The 9,797-nt window shown below is 32.5% G+C and overlaps 1 long non-coding RNA gene across 1 annotated transcript; it reads left to right on the top strand.

The window, feature by feature from the left end:
- Nucleotides 1–3,167: 3,167 nt before the first annotated feature.
- LOC114310966 (uncharacterized) lies at nucleotides 3,168–8,385 on the top strand. Its single transcript, XR_003646337.2, has 3 exons — nucleotides 3,168–3,341; nucleotides 5,428–7,501; nucleotides 7,604–8,385. It is a non-coding gene; the product is annotated as an uncharacterized LOC114310966 (long non-coding RNA).
- The last annotated feature ends 1,412 nt before the right edge of the window (nucleotides 8,386–9,797 follow it).

Raw genomic sequence — 9,797 nt, 5'->3', positions numbered from 1 at the left:
GCTACACGGCTGTAGTGTTTCTTCTATAGCTTTATCTTTGATTTGATGTGGGGAGTGCCGCGAAGGTTTGTCCCGAGTAGCATCTCCAACAATTTCTCCTCTAATTTCATAAGGTAGCCGACCTTGAAGGCATTGTCCTGTTTCATTCCATTGTTGACAACGTGCATCAAGGCATTAATAAGACATTCTTCTTCTCGTGGGCTCCATAATCGCCTTGGTTTTGACGGATCAACTTTCTCCTTTACTTTTTTACGAGAATTAAACACTTCACTATCCATGCCTAGCAAAGAAGAACAAAGAAAAGTGTGCATGTTAGTCTCCACGATGTGATTATCAACTTGTTAACATGCCAAAACAAGTCAATACATAAATAGATTTCAATACTCAAAAAATTTCATACCTATACATACATGTAACAAATCCATAAGACATAAGTCACTTAAAAAATATGCAATCACCAACAAAAACCATACAATTTTTGCAAAAAATGGTTCAACATCCACAAGCTAATACAAGTTCCAAGTACAAATCAAATGAAACTACATCATACTCGTAACAAGTACTTTTATAAATATTGAAACTATCCTTGTCCTGCCCCCTACTAGCCAACCAATTGTTGTATAGTTGTATTGTTGTATTGTAAGTGTATCCCGCCACCCTGTCCACTCATTAGATGTCTCAACGGTGTCAACAACATCATCTCCCAATTGAGGTTGATCTTCTATGTCATTATTTAGCCTCTCTTCTATGGGGTCAACAGGCATCTCTTGATGAATGAGGTTGTGTAACAAACAACATGCTGTGATGATACCGTTTTGAGTTCTAATGGGTTAGTGTAACGCACAACGAAGTATTGCCCATCTTATTTTCAACAATCCAAAGCACCTTTCTATGACATTTCGGGCTGATGCATGTTTCATATTAGAATTTTTTTGATAATTAGTTGGAGTGGCCCCTGCTCTCCAAATAGACAAATAGTATTGTTGGCCTCGATAAGGTGCCAGGAATCCTTGTCCATTTGTATACCCGACATCTACTAGGTTGTAGTAACCTGTATGAAATGCTATATATTAGAATCCATTATTAAAAAACTCAGTAATTCTATCAAGCAAAGTTAATTATTTATTAATTAACAGTTGGAATTCTTAAGCCATTGGGTCGATTAATCGCATCCGTGAAAACTCTAGAGTCTGCAACTGACCTTTCCCACCCAACAACACATATATGAAGTTCATGTCTTGGGAGCAAACTCCTAGAACATTGGTAGCAATCTCCCCCTTCCGTGTTCTATACCGTGCTTGATAAACCGCTGGTACACGAACTTTAATATAGGTTCCATCAAGTGCTCCAAGACAATTCTAATAAATTAAGGATATTGTAATCATTATGAGTTGTAAAAAAAAAAAATGTGTAATGTATTTATTAAATATTTTACAAACTACATTTACCTAGAAACAATTCCATCTTGGATTAATGCATGCTTGTGTTATAGGATTTGGTGTCCTAAGTAAGTGGCCTTGGAGGCGCAACACAACTTTTAGAACATCATTAAAATATCAACTTGCTGTTTCTCCGGACCTAAAGAAATTGAACTTAAGTTTTTGTACTTTTAAGTCATGTGCCAAGACGTAGAGGAACAAGGCCATCTTCTCTTCTAAGGTAACATTTTTTTGAATGCCCCAACCCACCTATTGTACGAACCATATGGCATAACATCATAAAACAACGCCTATCCATACGAAGTTATTCAATGAATGTAATGTCACTTTCTCTCACTGGCCGATTAATGTGGTCCACCTGTTCTTGCAATCGATTGGGCCCTCGAATAACGGTACGAGGATACTTATGAATATACCTCTTCAAGACAATTTCAATGGCAATATATGCTACAACACTTAAGGTATACAATTCTTGCATTACAACTTGCAACACAACATATAACTCAAGCTTCTCATTACTTTCATCTCCAAAACCATCGAAATTGTAATCTATCTATGCAAATAGTGATGCACATCCATATATTACAGTGCAAGAAAACTGTATAATTCCAAAAAAATTAACAGAACAAATAATAATAATAATAAAGATTAATAATTCCAGTAAAATGCATATTCTTCTTAAATTTTCTAGTGTTGTGTAACCTTATTCGTCTTCATGAAGATCAACCTAAAACCATGATTTTTCTAGTGCTTGTCCCTATGATTGAATTTGATCTCAATATATTTTAATGCATATTCGTCTTAAAAGAAGATCAACCTAAAACCATGATTTTAATAATAAAAGAGATTAATAGTAAAGAAAGGAACCATCTATACTCAAAATAAAATCAGGATAAGTTATAATCACTACCTCTAAACAATGTCCAAATGAATTGATAGCTAGGAAAAGGGGTACTAGTATAATGAATTTAATTCTCAAGAGGTATGTAACTAAATTTCTTTTAAATGATAAATTATACTGATCCTACTAAGTTTGGAATGATAGCTGAAAACTTAAAGTACGATCTGGAAAAATTAAAAGTACTGGTATGTATAGCGAGGGAATATCAAACTACTAATATTATACCTATCTTCTCTAAATTGAATTGTTTAAGGTCTAGGAGTGAGGGGAAGCTAGAGCTTATACCCTATGTAGGAGGGGTAACTTTAGATCAGCAAATCGTGGTACAAAAACGATGAATGATTGCTTTAGATTAACAAATGGTGGATCCAAATCGATAAACAATTGTTTCAGATCTATGAATGGTGGCTCCAAATTGGTGATCGGTGGCTCAAGATCGGCAACAAACTTTGGAGTCTCTCATCTCATAACCGCAATGTCAAAGAAGAGTTAAGGTTGTGGTATAAAATAATTGACAAATATAGATATATAGTGAGGGTTAATTTGGTCATTTAATCAGTTAGTTCATACTTTGGCTTAGTCCTTTAATTTATATCTCACCCCTTCTTTGTGGGGTTGAATAATCCATCAAATGTGGGATACTATATCCGAATGGATTGTTAGTCCGTATTTTAATTTTTTAACCAAATATCGGATTAATAATTTTATTGGACTATTAATCCAATCCCAAGCACATGTCGCCCAAACAAGCATGGCCTAAATGACCAAATTAACCCTCACTATATATCTATATTTTTCAATTATTTTATTCCACACGCTTCACTCTTCTTTGACATTGCGGTGATGAGATGAGAGTCTCCAAAGTTCGTCGCCGATATTGAGCCACCGATCACCAATTTGGAGCCACCATTCATAGATTTGAAGCAACTGTTTATCGATTTGGATCCACCATTTGTTGATCTAAAGCAATCATTCATCGTTATCTCAACAAATTTCAATGAGTAAATTTTTTTTTTTTTTTTTAATTCCATTGATGTTTGGTTTGATTTACAGTGCTATTATGTGGTTTGATTTGCTATGAATCTTTGTTTTACATTAGTGTCATTATAGTTATTTATGTTTCTCTCTCTCTTCATCTTCATAGATCATATCTAGGGTTATGAGTTTTTCACTCACATTGAAATCTCAAATTTGTTCAATGTTTAGCAAAAGTTTTGTTTTGATTTTTAATTGATTAAGTCAGATTTTAATTTTGTTTTGATGGACTAATATATATGTGTGTGTGTGTTTTTGTGGCTATATATATATATATATATATATATATATGTATATGTGTGTGTTTTGTGTGGCTGTATATATATATACACACATTGGATTGCTCTGTTTGGTGAGAAAACCTAGCTTTTTTTTTTTTTTTTTTTTGGTTTTAGAAATTCAATGTTGTCATAAACTATCAAATTAAGGTAAGTTTTCAACAACATTAGCATGGGAAATAGTTCTATTTATATGTTTGTGTATTGAAAACAATACTGTTTTATATTTGGTTTGTGAATTTGAAGGGTTTTAAGGCTGTTCAAGAACATATCCATATAGATTGATACAAACCCAGTTTAAAAAAAAAATGAAATAAGGGGCATCCCCCCTTGTACAAATCAGAACTTGCTATTATGAAGAATTCTAAGCTATGACCAAAGTAGATAAGTAAAATCATGCAAAATTTTCAGTTAGAATGGTTTTTTTCCTCCAACCTCTAAGAAGACACTCTAAATCTTGTCCTCTTCAATATAACTATGATAAGTATAGGAGTTACTCTCCTTTTCTGAGTAAACACTATGTTATCCTTAGTACTTTGGTAAACAGAGACTTCCAAAGAGAGGTTGAAAATAAGATTCTTGAAGGGTTTTTTTTCGTACAATTCTCTATAGCCCACTGCAACTCCCACTCTCAAGCAAAGGTTGAAGATAAGATCCTTGAAGGGTTTAATAAGATTCTTTACTATTAAAATCATGGTTTTAGGTTGATCTTCTTTAAGATGAATATGCATTAAAATACATTGAGATCAAATTCAATCATGGTTTTAGGTTGATCATATTCGTCTTAAATTCAACCCATCATTAAAATCAATCATAGAGATCAACATTTTAAATTTTCTAGTGCTGTCTTACATCATTCTTTAATATTGAGATCAAATTCATGGTTTTAGGTTGTATAGGGAACGAAAAGGTTCCTTTGTCTTGTTCAACATATCTTTGCTTAAGTCCTATCAACAAAAGAAATTTGTGTTCCTGGTTCCTACTTGAACTGATCTTGAGGCCAAGTCCCCCCATCTAGTAGATTTCCTTATTCCATCTCCACAGAAACCACAAAAAGATGGTAAAGAAAGGAACCACCTTTACCCAAAATAAAATCAAGATAAAGTAATTTTACAACTAGTACATAAAAAGAAGTTACCCCTCCTACAAGGGGTATAATCTCTAACTTCCCCTCATTCCTAAACCTTATACAATTCAATTTGGAGAAGATAGGTGTAATATCAGTAGTTTGATATTCCCCCGCTATACATAACAGTACTTTTAATTTTTCCAGATCGTACTTCAAGTTTTCAACTATCATTCCAAACTTAGCAGGATCAACATAATTTATCATTTAGAAGAAATTTAGTTACATACCCCTTGAGAATTAAATTCATTAAAATAATACCCCTTTTCCTAGCTATCAATTCATCTGGACATTGTTTAGAGGTAGTGATTATAACTTATCCTAATTTTATTTTGAGTAAAGGTGGTTCCTTGCTTTACTATTAATCTCCTTTATTATTAAAATCACGGTTTTAGGTTGATCTTCTTTAAGACAAATATGCATTAAAATATATTGAGATCAAATTCAATCATAGGGACAACACCAGAAAAATCATGGTTTTAGGTTGATCTTCTTTAAGACGAATGAGGTAAGACAACACCAGAAAATTTAAGACAAATATGCATTTTACTAGAATTATTAATCTTCTTTATTATTAGTATTTTTTGTTTTGTTAATATGCAGTTTTCTTGTACTCTAATATATTGATGTGCATCACTATTTACACAGATGGATTACAATTTCGATGGTTTTGGAGATGAAAGTAATGAGGAGCTTGAGCTATATGTAGTGTTGCAAGTTGTAATGCAAGAATTGTACGCCTTATGTGTTGTAGCATATATTGCCATTGAAATTGTCTTGAAGAGGTATATTCATAAGTATCCTTGTACCGTTATTCGAGGGCCCAATCAATTGCAAGAACAGATGGACCACATTAATCGGCTAGTGAGAGAAAGCAACATTGCATGCATTAAACAAATTCGTATGGATAGGCGTTGTTTTATGACGTTATGCCATATGGTTCGTACAATAGGTGGGTTAGGGCATTCAAAAAATGTTACCTTAGAAGAGAAGATTGCCTTGTTCCTCTACGTCTTGGCACATGACCTAAAAGTACGAAAACTTAAGTTCAATTTCTTTAGGTCCGGAGAAACTGTAAGTCGACATTCCAATGATGTTCTAAAAGCTGTGTTGCACCTCCAAGGCCACTTACTTAGGACACCAAACCCTATAACACAAGCATGCATTGATCCAAGATGGAATTGCTTCCAGGTAAATGTAGTTTGTAAAATATTTAATAAAATACATTACACATTTTTTTTACAACTCATAATTATTACAATGTCTTCTATTTATTAGAATTGTCTTGGAGCACTTGATGGAACCTATATTAAAGTTTGTGTACCAGTGGTTTATCAAGCACAGTATAGAACACAGAAGGGAGATATTGCTACCAATGTTCTAGAAGTTTGCTCCTAAGACATGAACTTCATATATGTGTTACCGATGAGGAAAGGGTCAGCTGCAGACTCTAGGGTTTTAAGGGATGCGATTAATCAACCCAATGGCTTAAGAATTCCAACTGGTAATTAAGAAATAATTAACTTTGCTTGATAGAATTACTAAGTTTTATTTAATAATGGATTCTAATATATAGCATCTCATATAGGTTACTACTACCTAGTAGATGCCGGGTATACAAATGGACAAGGATTCCTAGCACCTTATTAGGGCCAACGATACCATTTGTCTGTTTGGAGAGCAAGGGCCACTCCAACTAATTATCAAAAAAAATTTAATACGAAACATGTATCAGCTCGAAATGTCATAGAAAGGTATTTTGGATTGTTGAAAATAAGATGGGCAATACTTCGTTGTGCGTCATACTAACCCATTAGAACTCAAAATCGTATCATCACAGCATGTTATTTGTTGCACAACCTCATTCGTCGAGAGATGCCTATTGACCCCATAGAAGAGAGGCTAAATAATGACATAGAAGATCAACCTCAATTGGGAGATGATGTTGTTGACACCGTTGAGACATCTAATGAGTGGACTGGGTGGCAGAATACACTTGCAATACAACTATACAACAATTGGTTTGCTAGTAGGGAGGTAGGACAAGGATAGTTTCAATATTTGTAAAAGTACTTGTTACGAGTATGATGTAGTTTCATTTGATTTGTACTTGGAACTTGTTTTAGCTTGTGGATGTTGAACCACTTTTTGCAAAAATTGTATGGTTTTTGTTGGCCATTGCATATTTTTTAAGTGACTTATGTCTCATGGATTTGTTACATGTATGTATAGGTATGAAATTTTTTGAGTATACAAATTTATTTATGTATTGACTTGTTTTGGCATGTTAACAAGTTGATAATCACATTGTGGAGACTAACATGCACACTTTTCTTTGTTCTTCTTTGCTAGGCATGGATAGTGAAGTGTCTAGTTATCCTAAAAAAGTAAAGGAGAAAGTTGATCCGTCAAAACCAAGGCGATTGTGGTGCCCACAAGAAGAGGAATGTCTTATTAATGTCGTGATGCACATTATCAACAATGGAATGAAATAGGACAATGCCTTCAAGGCCAGCTACCTTATGAAATTAGAGGAGAAATTGTTGGAGATGCTACTCAGGACAAACCTTCGCGGCACTCTCCACATCAAATCAAAGATAAAGATAGGGAAGAACACTACAATTGTGTAGCAAGAATGCTTGGTACCAGTGGTTTTGGATGGAACGACACCGAAAAAAGAATTGATGTTGAGAATGATAGTGTCTGGGAAGCATACATTCGGGTAAAATACTTTATTTAAGTTACTTTGTATAAGTTGTTAATTTTTTAATTCATTTTTCTTTAATCTTAAGTTGGAGATATTAATTGAAATTGGTTATTGTAGAGGGAAAACGATGTGAAAAACCTACGAAACAAAAGTTTTTCATATTTCGACTCATGGATCCACATATTTGGTAAGGATTGAGCTACAGGGGAGTTTGCTAAAGGCCTGCTGATGCAGTTGATACTATAAATGCTGAGGAAGAATTGTTGTTCAATAGTCTTGCAGATGATGGCACATTTCTTGAACATATGGGTATGAATAGTCATATCAGCGAAGGAATAAATTATTCCAACTCATTAAGTTAAGGGCCACCTGAAAGTTCTACAAAAAAGAATGACAACAAGAAGAGGCCTAGAGGTAATGATGATGTAGTGGAAGGGTTGTCCATGATTGCTAACCAATTGGGTGAGGTATTTTCTACCACAAATGAAAAACCGGATTTCATTGGTCAAAGGATGGGTTATGAACATGATCTCGTATCTAAACGGCCAAGTTTGAATGATGAACTTATTAAATTGCCAATTACGCTTGATGAAAGGTGAGATGCTTGTGAGATCATATCACAAAGTGCTCAAAAGCTTGACATGTTCTTCAGCTTGACACATGATAACAATCTAAGGTGGGTGATGAGGTTGCTACGTAGGAGTGCTCCATGACAGACTCGTGACTCTTTTATGTCCTTCTACGGACTTAGATTTTTTGATTACTCTAATGCATGTAATAAAGACTAACTTTCTACTACTTTTTTTTTTTTTTTTTGTTGAACTACTCATATTTTGCTACTTCATGTTGCAATATGCTAATTCGAATGTTCATTTTGAAATGATGAATGGTAGATTTATATTTCTACAATTTTATAGTTGAATGATTTTTTATATTTTTTTTTTCCAAAACAAAAGAGTTAAATTTTGTTTAAATGAATGCCTTTTTGAATTTAGGCAATGAATGGTTGGATGATTAAAATAGCAGTGTATATTTTTAATGGTTGCTTATTTATATAAATTTTATAGTTGAATGATTTTTATTTTTTTCTATTAAAAAAAAGTGGAGGTTAAATTTTTTTCAAATAATTACTTTTTTGAATTTGGGTAATGAATGTTTAGATGATTAAAATAGTAGTATATTTTTTTTAATAGTTGCTTATGTATATATAAATTTTATAGTTGGATGATTTTTGATTTTTTCTGTTAAAAAAAAAGTGGGTTAATTTTTGTTCAAATGAATCAAAATGGATGTAGAGCAAATAAAGAGAAATTTGATTTTTAAAAATTATAAATCATGTTAGCGCAAAATTTTACATTCATTATAATAGGGGTATTATGGTCAATATATTGGATGTTCCATGTCTTGTCATGTCCTATCAATTTCAATCTCCTTAAACAAACATCGGATTTGATAATATTTTGTTAATCCCTCCTTATAATCCTAGCCCAACCCAAACAAAGGATAGGATGTACAATCCAAAAAATTCGTAATCCTAGAACTATTAATCATGGAAATACTAATCTAATCTAATCCAGTCCGCCCAAACAAAAATGGCCTTAGGGTGTGTTTGATTCAAGGGATTAGGGGGGAATTACTTCCTATTCGGATTGCTTATCGAATGAAGTAGGATGCCCATCGTTTGGTGCTATTTTAGTCCACCGGACATGGAGTCCGACCGAACTCCATATCCCTCATATGAGGGACTAAACAATCCTGGGGGGGGGGGGATTATTTCTATGGGATTGGTATTCCATGAGACTAATGTGTGAAATGTCCATTTCACCCTCATACTATTACTTAGTAAACAATTAGAAAAGGGTAAAATAGTCTTTTGAACATTTATAAATTATATTTTTAGCGTTGTTAATTTAAAATTATATATTAAATAAAAAATAAAAAATATAAATTTAATTTAATTAAAAATGATAAATTAAAAATTATTTCCTTATAAATTAAATTTTTTTAGTGTTGTTAAAAAAATAATTTTTTATATTAAATAAAATTATTTTTTTAGTGTTGTTAATTTAAAATTATATATTAAATAAAAAATATAAATTATAAATTTAATAAATTAAAAATTATGGCCTCATAAATTAAAATTTTTTAGTGTTGTTAAATTATAAATTATATATTACAAATTTAAAATTATATATTAAATAAAAAAATGTAAATTATAAATTACAGGGTAAAATAGTCATTTGAACATTTATCCTTATCTAATCCATCGAACCAAACATTAGATTCACTAAAAATAGTCATTTTTAGACAT

The sequence above is a fragment of the Camellia sinensis genome, chromosome 10, assembly GCF_055761805.1.
Source record: "Camellia sinensis isolate YWXY chromosome 10, ASM5576180v1, whole genome shotgun sequence".
Taxonomy (NCBI): Eukaryota; Viridiplantae; Streptophyta; class Magnoliopsida; order Ericales; family Theaceae; genus Camellia; species Camellia sinensis.
This window is presented reverse-complemented; position numbering and strand designations above follow the sequence as displayed.